The sequence below is a fragment of the Eubalaena glacialis genome, chromosome 3 (assembly GCF_028564815.1).
Source record: "Eubalaena glacialis isolate mEubGla1 chromosome 3, mEubGla1.1.hap2.+ XY, whole genome shotgun sequence".
Classification (NCBI taxonomy): Eukaryota; Metazoa; Chordata; class Mammalia; order Artiodactyla; family Balaenidae; genus Eubalaena; species Eubalaena glacialis.
The window spans coordinates 38675963-38698581 of record NC_083718.1 but is presented as its reverse complement, the minus strand read 5'-3'; the positions used below and the strand labels follow the sequence as shown (position 1 = coordinate 38698581).

Below are 22619 nucleotides of genomic sequence, written 5' to 3'. Positions count from 1 at the left end.
CCCACCTATAGAGGCTAAATCCTATTGGGCTTATGTACCCGATCCTCCTCTGTTACAACCTGTTACATGGTCTGAAGCTGACCTCCCGATTTTTTATAATGATTCCACTTTTGGAAGAGTGCTGGGAAATCTGCCTATTACTAATACTTCTGTTAATTATTCTAATTGGTTCAATACTCCCCTTGTTTGTTTAAGTCCTATGAGTACCAATTCAGGTTGTGTTAAAGCTGTTGCTTTAGAACATGCTATTTCTTATCAAACCACGGTGAATTCTCAGTTCTTTACTCGCTTACATAAAAACTATAAAGCTGTGGGATCTAATATTTGCCTTCCCTGTAAGCAAACCGTTTCTAAACGAGGAGATTTATCCACCTTTGTATTTTGGTATAAGGATAATGTTCCCCTTCACATGAATGCTAGAGTAACTAAGCTTGCTTCTAATACTCCGTTGGATCATTCTCTATGCATATATCGCTTGAGGATTGAAGATACTGGACATTATTTGTGTATTGAAACTACTATGGGCAATCAAGGGACTTTGTTAGCTGGACATCAGATTACTGTCGTAAAGACTGTCGAAGGACTACGATTCCCTGCTTTTATGGCTTCTGAATTCCCGCAGTCTGATTTTCCTGTTTGTAATGATACTTGGACTAAAGCCTCTGTTTGGTGTACTTTGGATTATGATAATGGCACTATATTAGTTTCTTCTGTCCCTGTTAATAATAACAGCCTTGTTTTTTATAAGCAATGGGAATTTTGGAAACTTGCCTTATCCTTTTCTTAGAGACCGGTGATTACTTGTGTCGCTCCTCCTTATGCTTTGTTGATTGGAGATTTAATTGTAGAATATACTGTGAATCCTATAGGTTATAATATTACTTGTGTTAACTGTACCTTTAGTAGTTGTGTTTTGCCTGTTAAAGGAACCGCATCTGTTATGATTATGAAACAACCTTCTTATATAATGTTACCTGTAAATTTGTCTGAACCATGGTATCATAATACTGGCATGCAAGCCTGGCTGGAATTGACTGAAGCGTTAAAACGACCAAAGAGATTTATTGGCGTTCTGATATGTGCAATTCTTGCTTTGGCAACTTTAACTGCTACTGCGGCTACTGCTGGGGTTGCTCTTTCACAGACTATTCACCAAGCTCATTATGTTAATCAATTATCTAAAAATACTAGTGTAGCGTTAGCCCTACAAATTCATATTGATACCCAACTAAAGACGGAAGTAGATGAATTAAAAAATGTTTTAATAGGATTAGGGGATCAAGTTATGGCTTTAAAGCTAAAAATGCGTTTGATTTGTCATGCCAAATATACTTGGATCTGTGTAACTCAACATCTATATAATGATTCACAATAGGATTGGGAAAAGGTTAAAATGCATATATTAAGTGTATGGACTGATGGACACATTAGCCTTGATATTCAAAAGTTAAATGCCGAAATACAAGCCATTCAAGAGGCCCACCTGGACGAAGATGGACCCCAAAATTTGATTCAAGGACTATTAGATCAACTACAATGGTTAAATCCGATGCAATGGATTCATGGAGGGCTTTCGAGCCTGATATCAATTGGTGTGCTACTTTTACTGGTGATTAGTTTATTGCCCTGTATTATCAGATTTGTAACAGGGCGCCTTGCTGTCTTGCGTCAGGATGTTCATGGCTTAAAGCTACAATATCAAGCTTTAAAAAATAATAAAAAAGGGGGAAATGTGGTAGCCCCCAAGCTGTAAGCTTAATCAGCTTTCTGCTTTCTAGCCCCCAAGCTGTAAGCTTAATCAGCTTTCTGCTTATCGGAGAACTGCTTGTCTCTTTCTTGGTATGCACTCCTGACTCTGTGGTTTTGAGCATAAAAAAGGAAAATGGCTGGAGGCCAGTTTCGTTCCAGGAGCCTGCTCTGGATCTAAAGAGCCCCTGGTTGTTCCCCAGAAGAAGGATGTGCTGCCCTAAAGGGAAAGTCTGTATCTCCAAAGAATGGCCCATAAGGCATGCTGACGCATAGACAGGTGGCGACAGGATTATGTGAAAAACAAGGTTTACTGATTTATTGCCTTTTTTCTGTTCCTTAACTAACCTATATATATGATCATGTTCTTTGAATAAACTTGCCTTGCAACCATCAGTTGTCTTGGCCCTTCTGATCCCATACTGGTGCTTCTCAGTTCCTTACCCCTCACCGCCAGGAACTCTCAGCTTTCTGCAGCCGGTCTGCGGCAGTAGAGGTTATATACCAAGTGATACATCGCTGATGGCAGTATAAAATCTCAGAAATCTTTTGGAAAGAAGTTTGGATATAGGTACCTCAGAGCCTTAAAAATGTTCATTTGCTTTGATCTCAAACTCATTTTTATGGATTTATTGCAAGAACATTATTCTCAATATGGAAAAAAGCTTTCATGCATAAAAACGGTTATTTTGTCTTATAATATTGAAAAGTTGGAAAGAATTTAAATGTGTAAAATGGTTAACCAGTAAACCCACTCAGTGGAATATTTTGTAGCCCACAGAAAAAAATCAAGGTTATGAATCCCCTGATTATATGAGAAATGATTGATTTCAATGTTAAATGGAGAAAAGTTGAACATAAAATTTGATATCCAATATGATGGGAGCTTTGTCCCAGAAAAATCACCCTAGCCAGTGTACAGAAGGGAGGAAGGAGAGCAGATGACAGGAAGGAAAATTATTCCAAAGCCTTATCATTAGTCTTATTTAAGTAATAGAATATCAAGCAATTTTACTTTCTAACTTTTTTTGTTCCATATTTCCATGTAAGGGACATGAATTATTAATACTTTGTAGGAGGAGGGTATACTTTTTCACAAAAATTTCACACTGTGTTCTAATTCCCTCCATTAGAGGGAGAAACTATTTCATGTAATTGCACTTTGATGTGCTATTTAGAACCAGTCAGGAATTTTAGTCTACTTTCCTCTGACTGTGGTGAGGGTTTTTTGTTTGCTCATTTGTTTAGAATTTCTTTGAAGTCAGTTTTAGAAGATTGATTAAACCATTATATTAAAAGTAGAGGAATTTTGCAATTTTTTTCCCTTTTTCCCCATTGAAAACTTGACTGGCTTTAGTAATGAAACATTAAAGAATTTGAAGTTCTTAGACTCTCAATTTTTAAAACATGTTCTGAATATAAAAATATATGTTCATTGAGCAAATCTTTGAAAACAATGAACAACTTATTGAAGGAAATAAAAGCCACCTCTGCATGTACACACACCTAATCTGCTCTTTTGTCTTAAAAAAGTATCAAAAATATTTTGCCATGTCACTAAATACTCTTCTACATCAGAGAATTTGATTAAGCTTATGCATCATCTCCAAGGAAAAACACACAGATATATTTTGAATGTAGAACTCCTGAAGCCCATTCATTAACTCTGGTTGAGACCTCTTGTCGTTCTTTTCTTGGTGGCTTCATAGCGCATTCCTTCATACGGTGAGCTATTTTTATTGAAACCAATCCCAATTTGGAGGCTCTTAGCTTTCTTCTAGGGTTTGGTTATAAACAATCTTATGACATCATGTTGGTAGGTAAATCTTTGCCCACATCTTTGATTTTCTTAGGGTAAACTCCTGATGTAGGATTGTTGTTAGGTACCAAAAGCTACTCTCCAGAAAGTGATACCAGTTCCTCTCCCAATGATGGCATATAATAGAGTTCCTCATTCTTTAAGTGATTGTTCAAAGCAGTTAAAATGTATAAATATACCTTACTGTTTTCATAAGTATAAGTATTCTGATTGTTTATCGCTGCATAAGAAACCACCCCGCAACAGTGGCCTGAAACAATGACAATCATTTATTTTGTTCACGAACCTGGAGGTTGAGTAGAATATTAATGCTTTTACTACACTCTCACTGACTGAAAACAATACCTATTTGACTAACTCACAGTTCTGCAGGTCAGAAGTCCAGGCACAGCGTGACTGGGTTTCCTGCTCAGATACACACTGGAACATGTGGGTTCCCTCCTGAGAGTGTTAAAGCACGTGAAATTTAAGTGTAAGACACTGAGCCCCAAATGTTGGATGTTCACCATAGTTTATGTGGGTCACAGAGCTGAAATCAAGATGTCAGTCTGGCTGTGTTAGCATCCAGAGGCTCTGGGAAAGAATGCCTCCAAGCTTCTTTGGCTTGTTGGCATAATTCAGATTCTGCAGTTGCAGGACAGAGGTCCCCATTTCCTTACTGGCTGTCAGTCGGGGGACAGTCTCAGCTCCTAGAGGCCTCTCGTTTGCCTTCCCTGCCACAGCATTGGACTTCTTCAGAGCCAGCAATGGAGAGTCTCCCTCTTGTCCCTTTTGTACTTCAATTCAGGAAGAGTTCAGGTCTTTTTCATGGGGTGCCTGAGTAGGTCACATCCACCTAGAATAATCTCCCTATCTTAAAAATATCAACTGATTTTGAACCTTAATTCCGTCTGCAAAATCCCTTCACTGCAGCACCTAGATTTAGGGTTTGATTGGATAAGTGGAAGGTTTGTGTACTTCAGTAAGTAGGAGTCTTAGGGTCTCTGTTAGAATTCTGCCTATTGCAAGCAGTGTCCCCACTTCAAGGACCGAAGTGTCTTAGTTCCTAAAACTCCTAAGAGAGTTTATCAGTGTTCATTTTATTTGATTGACCTCGGTGAATGGAAAGACTACCACCTCCGTGAACAGGAATGGCACCCAGCTTCCTGAGTCCACAGTGTGGCTCTGCTACTTAGTGGTGTCACCTCGGTTGTGCTGCTCTACTTACTCTACTTCTCTGCCTCTGTTTCCGTCATCTGTAAAATAACAAGGAGTTAGTGATTGTTCTTTCCTCGTAGGGTTTGTTTTTTTAAAAAATAAATTAATTTTATTTATTTATTTTTGGCTGCACTGGGTGTTTGATACTGCTCACGAGCTTTCTCTAGTTGCGTTGAGCGGGGGCTACTCTTCGTAGTGGTGTGCGGGCTTCTCATTGCGGTGGTTTCTCTTGTTGCGGAGCACGGGCTCTAGGTGCGCAGGCTTCAGTAGTTGTGGCATGCGGGCTCAGTAGTTGTGACACGGGGGATCTAGAACGTAGGCTCAGTAGTCGTGGCGCACGGGCTTAGTTGCTCCAAGGCACGTGGGATCTTCCCGGGCCAGGGCTCGAACCCATGTCCCCTGCACTGGCAGGCGGATTCTTAATCACTGTGCCACCAGGGAAGCCCCCTCTTATGGTTTTGATGATTAGATTATTTACTGGCCAGGGAACTCCAGGAACAGTGCTTGACTGTAAATTGCTTTAAAAGTGATTACTGGAGGGAGGGGCAAGATGGCGGAAGAGTAAGACGCGGAGACCACCTTCCTTCCCACAGATACAGTAGAAATACATCTACACGTGGAACTGCTCCTACAGAACACCCACTGAACGCTGGCAGAAGACCTCAGACCTCCCAAAAGGCAAGAAACTCCCCACGTACTTGGGTAGGGCAAAAGAAAAAAGAAATAACAGAGACAAAAGAATAGGGACGGGACCTGCACCAGTGGGAGGGAGCTGTGAAGGAGGAAAGGTTTCCACACACTAAGAAGCCCCTTCGCAGGTGGAGACTGCGGGTGGCAGAGGGGGGAAGCTTCAGAGCCACGGAGGAGAGCGCAGCCACAGGGGTGCGGAGGGCAAAGTGGAGATATTCCCGCACAGAGGATCGGCGCCGACCAGCACTCACCAGCCCGAGAGGCTTGTCTGCTCAGCCGCCGGGGCGGGCGGGGGCTGGGAGCTGAGGCTCGGGCTTTGGTGCTAGCCGGGAGGGAGTCCGGGAAAAAGACTGCAGCTGCCGAAGAGGCAAGAGACTTTTTTTTGCCTCTTTGTTTCGCGGCGCGCAAGGAGAGGGGATTCAGAGCGCCACCTAAACGAGCTCCAGAGACCGGCGCGAGCCGCGGCTATCAGCGCGGATCCCACAGCAACAGGGGCGCAGAGAGAAAAACGGAGAGATTCCCGCACAGAGGCTCGGCGCCGAGCAGCACTCACCAGCCCGAGAGGCTTGTCTGCTCACCCGCCGGGGCGGGCGGGGGCTGGGAGCTGAGGCTCGGGCTTCGGTCAGATCGCAGGGAGAGGACTGGGGTTGGTGGCGTGAACACAGCCTGAAGGGGCTAGCGCACCACAGCTAGCCGGGAGGGAGCCCGAGAAAAAGTCTGCAGCTGCCGAAGAGGCAAGAGACTTTTTCTTGCCTCTTTGTTTCGCGGCGCGCAAGGAGAGGGGATTCAGAGCACCGCTTAAACGAACTCCAGAGACGGGCGCGAGCCGCGGCTATGAGCGCGGACCCCAGAGGCGGGCGCAAGCCGCGGTTATCAGCGCGGACCCCAGAGATGGGCATGAGACGCTAAGGCTGCTGCTGCCGCCACCAAAAAGCCTGTGTGCGAGCACAGGTCACTCTCCACACCGCCCCTCCCGGGAGCCAGTGCAGCCCGCCACGGCCAGGCTCCCGTGATCCGGGGACAACTTCCACGGGAGAGCACACGGCGCGCCTCAGGCTGCTGCAACGTCACGCCGGCTTCTGCCACCGCAGGCTCGCCCCGCCTCCTCCGTACCGCTCCCTCCCCCCGGCCTGACTGAACCAGAGCCCCCGAATCAGCTGCTCCTTTAACCCTGTCTGGGCGGGGCACAGACGCCCTCAGGCGACCTACATGCAGAGGCGGGTCCAAATCCAAAGCTGAACCCCGGGAGCTGTACGAACAAAGAAGAGAAAGGGAAATCTCTCCCAGCAGCCTCAGAAGCAGCGGATTAAAGCTCCACAAACAACTTGCTGTGCCTGCATCTGTTGAATACCTGAATAGACAACGAATCATCCCAAATTTAGGAGGTGGACTTTGGGAGCAGGATATATTAATTTTTCCCCTTTTCCTTTTTTTGTGAGTGTATATGTGTATGCTTCTGGGTGAGGTTTTGTCTGTATAGCTTTGCTCTCACCGTTAGTCCTAGGGTTAGGTCCGGCCGTTTTTTTTTTGTTTTTTTTTTTAATTAAAATTTTTTTTTCGTCCCTAATAAATGTTTTCTTAATAATTTTTTCCTTATTTTCTATTTTTAAAAAATTAAACAAATTTTTTTAATAAGTTTTTTCATGTTTTATTTTTAAAAATTAAAAATTTTTTTTCTTAATAAATTTTTTTCTTAATTCTTTTCTTATTTTTTATTATAAAAAATTAATAAATCTATTTTTAAAAATTAAAAAAAATTTTTCTTAATAAATTTATTCTTAATAATTTTTTTCTTATTTTTTATTATAATTGCTTTATTTTATTTTATTTTATCCTCTTTCTTTCTTTCTTTCTTTTTTTTCTCCCTTTTATTCTGAGCCGTGTGGATGAAAGGCTCTTGGTGCTCCAGCCAGACATCAGAGCCGTGCCTCTGAGGTGGGAGAGCCAACTTCAGGACACTGGTCCACAAGAGACCTCCCAGCTCCACGTAATACCAAACGGCGAAAATCTCTCAGAGATCTCCATCTCAACATCAAGACCCAGCTTCACTCAACGACCAGCAAGCTACAGTGCTGGACACCCTATGCCAAACAACTAGCAAGACAGGAACACAGCCCCATCCATTAACAGAGAGACTGCCTAAAATCATAATAAGGCCACAGACACCCCAAAACACACCACCAGACGTGGACGAGCCCACCAGAAAGACAACATCCAGCCTCATCCACCAGAACACAGGCACTAGTTCCCTCCACCAGGAAACCTACACAACCCACTGAACCAACCTTAGCCACTGGGGACAGATACCAAAAACAACGGGAACTACGAACCTGCAGCCTGTGAAAAGGAGACCCCAAACACAGTAAGATAAGCAAAATGAGAAGACAGAAAAACACACAGCAGATGAAGGAGCAGGGTCAAAACACACCAGACCTAACAAATGAAGAGGAAATAGGTAGTCTACCTGAAAAAGAATTCAGAATAATGATAGTAAGGATGATCCAAAATCTTGGAAATAGAATAGACAAAATGCAAGAAACATTTAACAAGGACGTAGAAGAACTAAAGAGGAACCAAGCAACGATGAAAAGCACAATAAATGAAATTAAAAATACTCTAGATGGGATCAATAGCAGAATAACTGAGGCAGAAGAACGGATAAGTGACCTGGAAGATAAAATGGTGGAAATAACTACTGCAGAGCAGAATAAAGAAAAAAGAATGAAAAGAACTGAGGACAGTCTCAGAGACCTCTGGGACAACATTAAACGCACCAACATTCGAATTATAGGGGTCCCAGAAGAAGAAGAGAAAAAGAAAGGGACTGAGAAAATATTTGAAGAGATTATAGTTGAAAACTTCCCTAATATGGGAAAGGAAATAGTTAATCAAGTCCTGGAAGCACAGAGAGTCCCATACAGGATAAATCCAAGGAGAAACACACCAAGACACATATTAATCAAACTATCAAAAATTAAATATAAAGAAAACATATTAAAAGCAGCAAGGGAAAAACAACAAATAACACCCAAGGGAATCCCCATAAGGTTAACAGCTGATCTTTCAGCAAAAACTCTGCAAGCCAGAAGGGAGTGGCAGGATATACTTAAAGTGATGAAGGAGAAAAACCTACAACCAAGATTACTCTACCCAGCAAGGATCTCATTCAGATTTGATGGAGAAATTAAGACCTTTACAGACAAGCAAAAGCTGAGAGAGTTCAGCACCACCAAACCAGCTTTACAACAAATGCTAAAGGAACTTCTCTAGGCAAGAAACACAAGAGAAGGAAAACACCTACAATAACAAACCCAAAACATTTAAGAAAATGGGAATAGGAACATACATATCGATAATTACCTTAAATGTAAATGGATTAAATGCTCCCACCAAAAGACACAGACTGGCTGAATGGATACAAAAACAAGACCCATATATATGCTGTCTACAAGAGACCCACTTCAGACCTAGAGACACATACAGACTGAAAGTGAGGGGATGGAAAAAGATATTCCATGCAAATGGAAATCAAAAGAAAGCTGGAGTAGCAATTCTCATATCAGACAAAATAGACTTTAAAATAAAGACTATTACAAGAGACAAAGAAGGACACTATATAATGATCAAGGGATCGATCCAAGTGGAAGATATAACAATTGTAAATATTTATGCACCCAACATAGGAGCACTTCAATACATAAGGCAAATACTAACAGGCATAAAAGGGGAAATCGACAGTAACACAATCATAGTAGGGGACTTTAACACCCCACTTTCACCAATGGACAGATCATCCAAAATGAAAATAAATAAGGAAACACAAGCTTTAAATGAGACATTAAACAAGATGGACTTAATTGATATTTATAGGACATTCCACCCCAAAACAACAGAATACACATTTTTCTCAAGTGCTCATGGAACATTCTCCAGGATAGATATATCTTGGGTCACAAATCAAGCCTTGGTAAATTTTAAAAAATTGAAATCGTATCAAGTATCTTTTCGGACCACAACGCTATGAGACTAGATATCAACTACAGGAAAAGATCTATGAAAAATACAAACACATGGAGGCTACACAATACACTACTTAATAACGAAGTGATCACTAAAGAAATCAAAGGGGAAATCAAAAAATACCTAGAAACAAATGACAATGGAGACACGACGACCCAAAACCTATGGGATGCAGCAAAAGCAGTGCTAAGAGGGAAGTTTATAGCAATACAAGCCTACCTCAAGAAACAGGAAACATCTCGAATAAACAACCTAACCTTGCACCTAAAGCAATTAGAGAAAGAAGAACAAAAAAACCCCAAAGCTAGCAGAAGGAAAGAAATCATAAAGATCAGATCAGAAATAAATGAAAAAGAATTGAAGGAGACAATAGCAAAGATCAATAAAACTAAAAGCTGGTTCTTTGAGAGATAAACAAAATTGATAAACCATTAGCCAGACTCATCAAGAGAAAAAAGGAGAAGACTCAAATCAATAGAATTAGAAATGAAAAAGGAGAAGTAACCACTGACACTGCAGAAATACAAACGATCATGAGAGATTACTACAAGCAGCTCTATGCCAATAAAATGGACAACCTGGAAGAAATGGACAGATTCTTAGAAATGCACAACCTGCCGAGACTGAACCAGGAAGAAATAGAAAATATGAACAGACCAATCGCAAGCACTGAAATTGAAACTGTGATTAAAAATCTTCCAACACACAAAAGCCCAGGACCAGATGGCTTCACAGGCGAATTCTATCAAACATTTAGAGAAGAGCTAACACCTATCCTTCTCAAACTCTTCCAAAACATTGCAGAGGGAGGAACACTCCCAAACTCATTCTACGAGGCCACCATCACCCTGATACCAAAACCAGACAAAGATGTCACAAAGAAAGAAAACTACAGGCCAATATCACTGATGAACATAGATGCAAAAATCCTCAACAAAATACTAGCAAACAGAATCCAACAGCACATTAAAAGGATTATACACCATGATCAAGTGGGGTTATTCCAGGAATGCAAGGATTCTTCAATATACGCAAATCAATCAACGTGATACATCATATTAACAAATTGAAGGAGAAAAACCATATGATCATCTCAATAGATGCAGAGAAAGCTCTCGACAAAATTCAACACCCATTTATGATAAAAGCCCTGCAGAAAGTAGGCATAGAGGGAACTTTCCTCAACATAATAAAGGCCATATATGACAAACCCACAGCCAACATTGTCCTCAATGGTGAAAAACTGAAACCATTTCCACTAAGATCAGGAACAAGACAAGGTTGCCCACTCTCACCACTATTATTCAACATAGTTTTGGAAGTGTTAGCCACAGCAACCAGAGAAGAAAAAGAAATAAAAGGAATCCAAATCGGAAAAGAAGAAGTAAAGCTGTCACTGTTTGCAGATGACATGATACTATACATAGAGAATCCTAAATATGCTACCAGAAAACTACTAGAGCTAATCAATGAATCTGGTAAAGTAGCAGGATACAAAATTAATGCACAGAAATCTCTTGCATTCCTATATACTAATGATCAAAAATCTGAAAGTGAAATTAAGAAAACACTCCCGTTTACCATTGCAACAAAAAGAATAAAATACCTAGGAATAAACCTACCTAAGGAGACAAAAGACCTGTCTGCAGAAAATTATAGGACACTGATGAAAGAAATTAAAGATGATACAAATAGATGGAGAGATATACTATGTTCTTGGATTGGAAGAATCAACATTGTGAAAATGACTCTACTACCCAAAGCAATCTACAGATTCAATGCAATCCCTATCAAACTACCACTGGCATTTTTCACAGAACTAGAACAAAAAATTTCACAATTTGTATGGAAACACAAAAGACCCCGAATAGCCAAAGCAATCTTGAGAACGAAAAATGGAGCTGGAGGAATCAGGCTCCCTGACTTCAGACTATATTAAAAATCTACAGTAATCAAGACAGTTTGGTACTGGCACAAAAACAGAAATATAGATCAATGGAACAGGATAGAAAGCCCAGAGATAAGCCCACGCACATATGGTCACCTTATCTTTGATAAAGGAGGCAAGCATATACAGTGGAGAAAAGACAGCCTCTTCTAATAAGTGATGCTGGGAAAATTGGACAGGTACATGTAAAAGTATGAAATTAGAACACTCCCTGACACCATACACAAAAATAAACTCAAAATGGATTAAAGACCTAAGTGTAAGGCCAGACACTATCAAACTCTTAGAGGAAAACATAGGCAGAACACTCTATGACATAAATCACAGCAAGATCCTTTTTGACCCAGCTCCTAGAGAAATGGAAATAAAAACACAAACAAATGGGACCTAATGAAACTTAAAAGCTTTTGCACAGCAAAGGAAACCATAAACAAGATCAAAAGACAACACTCAGAATGGGAGAAATTATTTGCAAATGAAGCAACTGACAAAGGATTAATCTCCAAGATTTACAAGCAGCTCATGCAGCTCAATAACAAAAAAACAAACAACCCAATCCAAAAATGGGCAGAAGACCTAAATAGACATTTCTCCAAAGAAGATATACAGATTGCCAACAGACACATGAAAGAATGCTCAACATCATTAATCATTAGAGAAATGCAAATCAAAACTACAATGAGATATCATCTCACACCGGTCAGAATGGCCATCATCAAAAAATCTAGAAACAATAAATGCTGGAGAGGGTGTGGAGAAAAGGGAACACTCTTGCACTGTTGGTGGGAATGTAAATTGATACAGCCACTATGGAGAACAGTATGGAGGTTCCTTAAAAAACTAAAAATAGAACTACCATCCGACCCAGCAATCCCACTACTGGGCATATACCCTGAGAAAACCATAATTCAGAAAGAGTCATGTACCAAAATATTCATTGCAGCTCTTTTTACAATAGCCAGGACATGGAAGCAACCTAGGTGTCCATCATCGGATGAATGGATAAAGAAGATGTGGCACATATATACAATGGAATATTACTCAGCCATAAAAAGAAATGAAATGGAGGTATTTGTAATGAGGTGGATGGAGTTAGAGTCTGCCATACAGAGTGAAGTAAGTCAGAAAGAGAAAAAGAAATACAGTATGCTAACACATATATATGGAATCTAAGGAAAAAAAAAAAAAAGGTCATGAAGAACCTAGTGGCAAGACGGGAATAAAGACACAGACCTACTAGAGAATGGACTTGAGGATATGGGGAGGGGGAGGGGTGAGATGTGACAGGGTGAGAGAGTGTCATGGACATATATACACTACCAAATGTAAAATAGATAGCTAGTGGGAAGCAGCCAAATAGCACAGGGAGATCAGCTCGGTGCTTTGTGACCACCTAGAGGGGTGGGATAGGGAGAGTGGGAGGGAGGGAGATGCAAGAGGGAAGAGATATGGGAACATATGTATATGTATAACTGATTCACTTTGTTATAAAGTAGAAAGTAACACACCATTGTAAAGCAATTATACTTCAATAAAAAAAAAAGTGATTACTTTTTTAAAAAAGCTTTTGAATCTGCAATTATGCAATTCAGGTATGTTAAGCATGTTCATTAATAGGACTTCCTACTATAAAGAGACCCACAAATAAAAATAGAATTTTTCTTTCTTGGTCTTAACTATTTATTTCTGACTTGCTATGTTATACGCATATGCCTTTTATGGTGGGCTGCCAAAAATTTATGTTGGAAAAAGTGGAATTTAAATAAATCTTTACTATGCTAATTTGATAGATTTTCTAATTTTGATAATTCATTTCACTAGCATGGTATGATATTATCAGTAGCAGACTAAAATCTGAGTTCACTTCTGGCTCTGCCCCTAAATCCTGATGAGTCCTATAGCTGGAAAGGCTTTTGGATATTATACTATGAATTAGTTATAACATTTACTCTGTTTGTTTAGGAAAAACTGGAGGAGTGCCTAAAGCAGTTAAAGGAGGAAAGAGTAATAAGACTGAAGGCTGATAAATGAGTCAATGAAGTAAACAATTTCTTATACTTTTGAGAGTGTTTTGGTTTTATTTTTATTTGATTTAAGCCATATACACAGTTTGTAAACTTTAAAACTGTAATATGTTGCAAATTGGTTGTATCATATGGACTTTTGCATTTACTGTTATTTAGTGATCATATGATCTATATTCCAGAAAGCATGTTTTTAAAAATGTGAAAATCTCGTTTTGTGTGTGTGTGTGTGTGTGTGTGTGTGTGTGTGTGTGCTTTCTTATTACATTAGCTTATTTTCTGTTCATGATTCTTTGATTCAAGAAAGCACTTTTTGTGCATATACTGTATATACAGTAGCATAAAAGACATGATGAGACTCTCCTGGCAATGAGTTAGGAAAGTGAATCATTTAAATAAATTTAAGATATTGGAAAACTTCTAAGAATGCAATGAAAGATAAAAATATATACTATAAGAATTTCATTAGGTAATGTGCATGAAAGCAGGGCATAATCTAAAAAGTTCTACATAAATATACTTTATCATAGGTTGAGCGTAGGGAGGAATTTTTCAAAGTGCATCCACTGGATTGGCGGACACTCATTCAATAAATGTTGAGCACCTGCTTATATAAGGCAAAAGGGGCATCACGAACATAACAGCCTTTCTGAGAAATACTAGAGTTGAGCTTATAGGGGGTTTTAAGTGCATAGGTGGTGAGCGGAAGGGGAAGAGTGCACGGGAGTGAATATTCTGAAGAAGCCAAAGGAAATATTGGTGGTCGTACATTTAGTAAATTGGGTTGGATATGTTTTAGGACTTTTAAACGTAAGCATTAGATATTTTGCTCACTAAAGTTAATCCTTAACATTCAGCAGAGTTGTAATATGTTTTGCTCAAATCAGATTCTATAATTCACTTTCTAATTTAAGGGAAACTTAAAGCAGGTATTTTTCTAATGTGGAATGAGGCTCCATTATGAATTTAACCAGTTAGAAATGTGATCTTTTGTGAAAGATCATTAATAAAACGATATCTTTGGTTTATTTATATACCACCTAAGTGTTATATAGGAAACTTTGTTGGGTGCCTGGGGGTTTTGGTTATTATGTGATATGGTCTATGTCTTTACTGGTGGAACGTTAGGTTAATTACAGATTAATTACATTTTGCGTGTTTTAGTTTTGTTCCTTGAAACTAGACAAGACAGCTTTTGTTGACAATGAGAAAAAATCATGTCAGACATTTTCAGTCTTCTTTTATAGCTGGAACATGAAAATGCCCAGTTAAAAAATATAAATTTCTCTTTGTCTGAAGCCCTTCATGCTCACTCATTGACAAGCATGATCCTGGATGATGAAGGTGTTTTGGGCAGCACTGAGAATTCTTTTCAGAAGTTCCATGCTTTCTTGGATCTCCTTAAAGATGCTGGGTTAGTTCATTTCTCTTCATGGCGTTCTTCTCTTTGTGACTATAATGGTAGTTTGCTGAGGAACTGGAGCAATTTTCATCACTTATGTGGCCATATTTAGCCAAATTTAGTGTAATTGTAGGTAATATAGTTGACGTTTTAAAATGAGGAATTAAATTTTTTAAGAAATGCAAATAGGGGAGCCTGCTTTGGTAGAGTGGGGAGCCCATTATAAAAGAGTAACCTGTAGACAGAGTAATTAGTAGGTATAGTTTTTTGTAAGGACTAAATTGAAGGCAGTTTTCATTGAAAATATTCGGGAATGGATAAGAATTTTCCTATCTTTCATTTATTTTGCTTGTTTGATAAGTTTGAATTAAAGTTATTTTTGTCTTAGACATAAAAATTATTATTAATCTGCAGGGAAGATATAGGTCAGTGGTTCTCAACCGGGAGCAATTTTGCTGAAAGAGGGAAGTGGAGATTGATAGTTGATGGAGTGGTGTTTTGTCAGTGAATGAATTGGTGTTGGGAAGGAAGGAACAAACACATTCTTGGAAACTGGAGGAAAGGTGATAAAGAAGTGTGGGAGTGGAGGTATGACAGGCAGTGGATGGGGTGCGTAGTACATGTTGAAGCTGCTAGTGAGACAGTGGGATGTCTCCTAGAAGATGAATCTGGAAAGGGCTGAGAATTTGGGGGAGAGAGAGGCTTGTAGTCTGGAGTAGGATGTTGGCTTTTAAGATTTTAGAAGTATTTCATGATTGTAGGTCTGGGGAAATCTAAACTGTTCTTATGTGATTATAATAACCTTTGTCTTTTCTCCTTTCCTCCTCTGGTCCAGGCTTGGGCAGCTGGCCACAATGGCTGGTATAGATCAGTCAGATTTTCATTTACTAGGTCGTCCCCAGATGAATTCTACTGTTAGCAGTCCACCTAAAGAAGAAAAGAAGGCACTTGAAGAAGAAAAATCAGAATCAAAGCAGAGTGCCCCAGTACAAACGCAAAGTCTCCAAGTAAGTGGACAGGAGAGCACTTAATGATTCTAAGAGTGATTAGTAAAAAGGAAATGACCAAGTCAGAGAGAAAATAATAATGGTCAGTCTCTAATAGTTCACATGCCCGGGAGCTAGAAGACTCTGGAGTCCTCTCCAAATCTGAGATTAGTAAATGTGGGCCCATTTCATGATACTGTATTGTTGTACATAAGAAAACTGGAAGTTCTTTAGAAAATTTATGAGTTAAAGCAAACTCTCCTTAATGAAGAAAGAAAACATTACAGAAAATATTCCAAATTTTAAATTGAATAAATGTCTATTCTATTCATATTTTATCTAGGTTTCTATTTGTATGCAGTCAGCTTACAATGAAGGAACACTAATGAAGGTACACGTACTGATAGAATTTTTAAAATAAGTAATCTTGACATAGCTAATACGTAAGATGTTATAGTGACTCACCTGGTCATGGGAATGGGAGGGGAAACCTGTCAGCTTTTCCTCTAGCCTTACTTGGAGCCCCCTTCGCCCACCTCAGCCAATCTCAGACTGGTCTTGGGAACTGACAGCTTGAGAACACAGTCTGGTCACAAACTATATACTGTTTACATGTGCCTGGAGGATAGAAAAGAAATTAATTTTCTTACAGAGTAGGGTTTCATTTTTAGTGAGGGAAAGGAAATGGGTAATAATTTCCCCAATCACCAAAATCTGAAAATGTAGCGGACATAGCCTTGGATATAGCTAGATTAAGTTGAGAATCACTTGGCAAGATATAATTAGAAAAAAACTGGCTCTGAAATCTTCTGAATAATCAATTGACTGTGTTAATAATAAGATCACAGAGTAACATTGAAGTTTTGAACTCTACTTTTTAATGGTTGGCTTTGTTCATCACTGAATTTTTGTCTTGTCTTTCCCTCCAGTTTCAGAAAATTACAGGTGATGCTGGGATTCCTTTGCCTCTTGACTCCTTCCATGTCCCAGTCTCTACTCAGGAGGCCTTAGAAACTTCCAAAGACAACCTGGGTGTCCCAGTCACAGAGCAGCGGCAGGAGTCTTTTGAAGATTTCATTGCTAGAACATGTTTTCCTTCAGCAGACGTCATTTCTGGAACTGGAAGTCAAAGAAGAGAAGAGGAATTATCTAGAAATAGCAGGTCTTCTTCAGAGAAAATGACCAAAGAATAATATATCAAAAAATACTCTGCTAAGAAACAACCTGGGAAGGACCTGCATTCCTGCTCTGACTCACCTGTAAAGCAGAAAAGCAAAGGAATTGGGCAAAATAATTCTTTGCTTAATGAACCAATTAGAAGTGAGTCTCCAAAAAAACACATTTCTGTTAAGAAAGAGAGTAGAATAGTGACTGTTTCATCAAAGACAACTAAAAGTAAACTCAATCTACTAGAACATTCTGAAAGTGATACTCTTGGATCTGATTGTGAATTTCCAGAAAGCATCCATACTCCATCATGCCTAACATAGGTCTAAATATTTTAAAATCTTTTAAAATTATGTTTTTGCCTTCAAATTTTAATAAATTACTTATGTTTTTATTATAGCATATGGTGTTTTAAAATACTTGACTGGAAGCCATTAGAGAAAGATTTATCTATACTTTTTATTAAATTGAAATTTTGGTGTATTTTTCCTTGTGACACTTTGCACCATTCATTCAGCTAGTGTTTACTGAGGGCTTCATATGTACCATACTTTTCTGGGTGCTATTGCTTTCAGCAGTAAACAAAATAAAGCCTTTGCTCTCCTGGAACTAACACTCTGTGGTGGGTGAAAACATAAACAACAAAACAGGGTAAGGGGTAAAAAGAGATGGGAATAATAAATGGAATAGTTTTACCATTTGGTTAAATGTCAAACTATTATAAATCATATGGCCAGGAGCCATTGACATATTTTAATTCACAATAACCAGAGAGCATCAAACATTTACCAAGGCACTTAACCGTGTTTATGGATTACAGCAACACTATGAGGTAGGGAACTATTACCATCCCCATTTTATAGATGAGGAGTCTGAGGAGACATTATGTGAGTTACCCAGAATTACACAGCTATAAGTAAGTGGTAACCTGGGATGTGACCAGAACCCATGCTCTTTTTTTTAATGTATGGACTTTATTATGTTTCATTTGTTTCTGATTTATGTGATTTTTTTTAAAAGATTTTTTTTTGATGTCGACGATTTTTAAAGTCTTTATCGAATTTGTTACAGTATTGCTTCTGTTTTATGTTTTGGTTTTTTGGCCGCAAGGCATGTGGGATCTTAGCTCTCCGACCAGGGATCGAACCCTCACCCCTTCCATTGGAAGGCGAAGTCTTAACCACTGGACCACCAGGGAAGTCCCCTTTATGTGATGATTTTTATGGCAGTTTTTTTAAATTTTATTTTCTAGTGACGTATAGTAGAATTACAGTGTTGTGTTAATTACTGCTGTACAGGAAAGTGACTCAGTTATACATTTATATACATTCTTTTTCATATTCTTTTCCATTACAGTTTATCACAGGATATTGAATATAGTTCCCTGTGCTATACAGTAGGACCTTTTTGGGTTTTTTAAAATACATCCACTTTTTTAAAAATAAATGTATTTATTTATTTTTTTATTTTTGGCTGCATTGGGTCTTTGTTGCTACATGCGGGCTTTCTCTAGTTGCGGTGAGCAGGGGCTACTCTTCTTTGCGGTGCGCGGGCTTCTCATTGTGGTGGCTTCTCTTGTTGTGGACCATGGGCTCTAGGTGCATGGACTTCAGTAGTTGTGGCACACGGGCTTCAGTAATTGTGACTCACAGGCTGTAGAGCGCAGGCTCAGTAGTTGTGGCACACGGGCTTAGTTGCTCTGCGGCATGTGGGATCTTCCCGGACCAGGGCTTGAACCCGTGTCCCCTGCATTGGCAGGCATATTCGTAACCACTGCACCACCAGGGAAGTCCCATGTAGGACCTTTTTGTTTATCCATCCTGTATATACACCAGTTTACATCTGCTAATCCTAAACTCCCAATCCAACCCTCTCCCACCCCCTCCCCCTTGGCAACCACCAGTCTATTCTCTATGTCCTTGGTTATGTTTCTGTTTCACAGATAGGCAGAACCCAGGCTCTTAATTACTTTGTTATCCTGTTTCCTTGTTAAGAGAAGAAGGGTTTAAGGAAGGCACCGAGAGAGAAGCCAGTGAGCAGTGAGCAGTAGAAGTGCAAAACAGTGGGGCTGTCAGAAAGCACACCTGTCTCCTTCCCCCATCTGAGCAGAATTTTTAAATGGCAGTGTATGTAAGAGTATGTGATGACACATCTCTGGATTAAATTATGTCTCCCTGGTAAAACATGCACAGATAAGTCTTTAGTTCAATCAGACTGAAAGGTGAGATCAGAGAAAATCTAGAGTGTCAGATTTCTTCTAAAAGGTCCTGCCTGATTGTTACTAAGAGGACTGCTAGAGTACTAGTTAGTTCGTTAGTCATGGATTGAGTGTTAGAGGAGTGAAACAATGAGCAAGATGTAGCGTTGGCCCTTTAGCAGTGGAGTGAGAGGGGAAGACACACAGCAGATGTCTCATCCTGCACGTGACATGCTGTGACGGGCATATTCAGGGCGTTTCGTCAGTGTTTGTGGAAGAAGAGGGGGAGCTGTGAGGCAAAGAAAAGTCATCGAAAGAGGCAGTCCCTAAGCTAAGTCTTAAAGGACTCGTGAAAAACTGGTGAGTCCGCCGGTGAAGGGCAAGGACACTCAAGGCAGAGAGGACAGCGGAAGTCCAGAGCCATGAATGTGCGAGGGGTGTTACGGAGCCACAGGCACAGGCTCTGGAGCATCAGTGCAGTGTCACCAGGCAGTGGCAAGCGCCCCTAAAGGAGGCAGCGAGGAGGAGGAGAGCGGGTCTTAGCCATCCATGTGTGTGGAGCTGTTTTCCTCAGAAAATAGCTAAGAATGGAAAGGACAAGTTCAGGTGGCATTTTAGACCACTGACGTCAGTATGGATGAGGAATTTGAAGAAGCCTGGAGACAATTATGCCCCACTCTTCTGAGGAGCAGTGTTTTTTATTTTCGAGTGGGACTTTCACGCTGCCACCTCCTCTCCTGTCCCTACTGAAAGGTTTGTAGGCTGGCAGAAGGGAGAACCTAGCTTAAGTAGAGGTAATCAGGTTTCTTTACTGTACAGCTTCTCGGGGCTGCTGTAGACTAATGTTCATTCTGGATCGTCACAGCAGGCGTATGGTACACAGCCATCCTCAAAGCTATTTGACTCTAGAGTCCTTTTTTAATAGAAGTGTCTAACAACTGGTTCCACCAAACAGCAATTTGGTAACTTCTAGACCAGGTAATAACAAGAAGAAAGGGGTCTGAAATAAGGTATAGATGAAGGGAGGAAAGAAGTTCTAATTTTATTTAGGAAATTACAAGCAAGACTTGATCTTGGGAAGTAAGGAAGAAGTAGGAGGCAGAGGCTGAACCCCCATCTGTGTGACTAAGGTTGGGTGGTGGTATCACTGAGTTTGGAAATAGGGGATAAAGAACTGAATTGGGGAAAAGACTTTAGTTCTGGACATGTTGAATTTTAAAGCACCTGTAGAATTCAGGAGACAAACTGGTAGATAACTGGACATGCACGTGAAGACATGGAAAGATAAAAATTTCAATGTCATCAGCACATATCAGCAGTCATTAAAATCATGAAAATGGATGAGATTTCAGAGAATTGCGAGTACTGACAACGTTTAAGTAATAAGCAGAGAAAGAATTCTGGGAAGGAGAGAGGTGATAGAGTTTCAAGAAGGAGGAAGTAGATGACAGTGTCATCCTTCAGAGAATGTAAGTATCCATTGGATTTGAGCAGTTAAGTCCCCAGTGACCTTAGAGCAGTTCAGTGAAGTGGTGGACAGGAAAGCCAGATGGCAATAAATTGAGGGTGTAGGGCTGCCTGTGGGGGCCAGGCGGGGCTAGTGAAGACAGTGGGAATAGGCTACTCTGAAGGAGTTTGGATGAAAAGAGAAAATAATTAGCAAAAAAGAATTTTTTAGAATGAGAAGGACTTATATTTTATATGTTGAAATGAAGGAACCGATAAAGGAGATCCTGAAGATGTAGATAATAATTTAGAGAACTGGGGAAACATGGACATATGAATAAGAAAAAAACCTTGCACAGTATATAAAAATCACTTGTATCCTTCGAGTTGGATGGATACTGGTAAGTTTGGGAGGAAATAAAGGTAAGAAGAGATAGAAGTTAAATGAGTTTATACTGATAGGCTCAGTTTTCTTTGACACAGATTTTTCAGAGACACATATATACACATACATAATTACAGTTTTAAAGTTCTTTCGTAGTTACATGTTTTATTAATCACATCTGAGAAAAGTCACTGATTTTCATTTTGTACAGCATTATCTTGTAAGGACAAGATACAGTGACAACTTCCAAGTTTTTGCATATCAGAGCTGAAACTGAAAGTATCTCCATAATTGAATTTTCACTTCTTATTTGTAATAAGTTTATCCTTAGGAGGATACTTTCATAGTGTTTGATCACAGATGAGTTTGGGCATTGTTATCACTCAATAATGTTAAGCATCTGTCAGGTTCTCTCCTGTACTATATATTAATTTTTTCTCCATTAAGCAAATATTTATTGGCAGCCTGTGGGAATAAGATACACCTAGGTCCTCTTTCCTTGGTATATTCACAAAAGCCTCTGAAACTAAATTTCCAAGCCAGACCATACCAAGACCTGGCATAATAAATTTTCATCGTTAACAGTTTTTTTGTGTTTGTGGGGTTTTTTTGTTTTTATTTTTTTGAAGCAAGGATAAGACACTGTCTTAACTCAGTAGTTGTTCATTGATGAATAAGTCAAAGAAGACACTGATGAAGCATGGTATTTTGAATATCCTTTCCACAGAGTAGGTAATGGGCCGTCCTGAAACTCTGGTGAGATGTTTATCATTTTCAGATTTTGGAGTGGCAGAGAAAACCCTATTACACCTTGAATTATCTCTAGAAACATGAATTCAGCCAAATAAAAACAGTGCCTCTGCCTACTGAGGTTGTCAATTTCCATCTTAACAAAAGTGAACATTTTTCCTTTAGATTAAAATCAAGAAAATCCCCTCTGTCCAGGATGCAATAATGGGGTACAAGAAAGAGGAGAACTGAAGGTATTCCCTCTTTACACCTGAATAGTGAATTCATTCTGATATCAAATATTTGTTATGATTCTGCTATGACCAGGTGCTTTATTGTGTTTAGAGATCAAGTTACTGTTCTTTCTTGGTAAGTAAGAAAAATCCATGTTTTAGGACTCTGAATAGTAACTTTATATATTTTATATATATATTAAAAATAAATATATATATTACATATAATATATATTCCACCTATTCAACAAAATTGTAATTTTCATCATCTCTTACAAATGATGAACTGTATTTACTCTTTGGAAAGGGCTTATAGGGGATTAAAGTCTCCATATACTTTTTATATAAGACCATGGAAACCAAATTCTCAACTGGGAGCAAACTTAGGTTTTGCTATGAAGGTTTATGCTTGCCTGGCCTTAGCGTGGTAGGCCAGGAACTCAAGGTCTAGTTTCTCTCCTCTAAGTTACTTTCATTGATGCCACCCTGAAAAAATTTGGAGGGAGTATTTTTTGAAATAGCTTTATCTCAGTAACCCTTTAAAAATGCTTCAGGGTATGGGGGACATAGCTGTCAAAATGTTCAAGCAACTCTTGTTGATTTAAGTGAAATTGATCAGGAGCAATACAG

The 22619-nt window shown here is 39.4% G+C and overlaps 1 pseudogene; it reads left to right on the top strand.

The window, feature by feature from the left end:
• Positions 1–17322, top strand: part of LOC133086963 (centrosomal protein of 78 kDa-like) — a 52308-nt pseudogene extending 34986 nt beyond the window's left edge.
• Positions 17323–22619: the final 5297 nt, after the last annotated feature.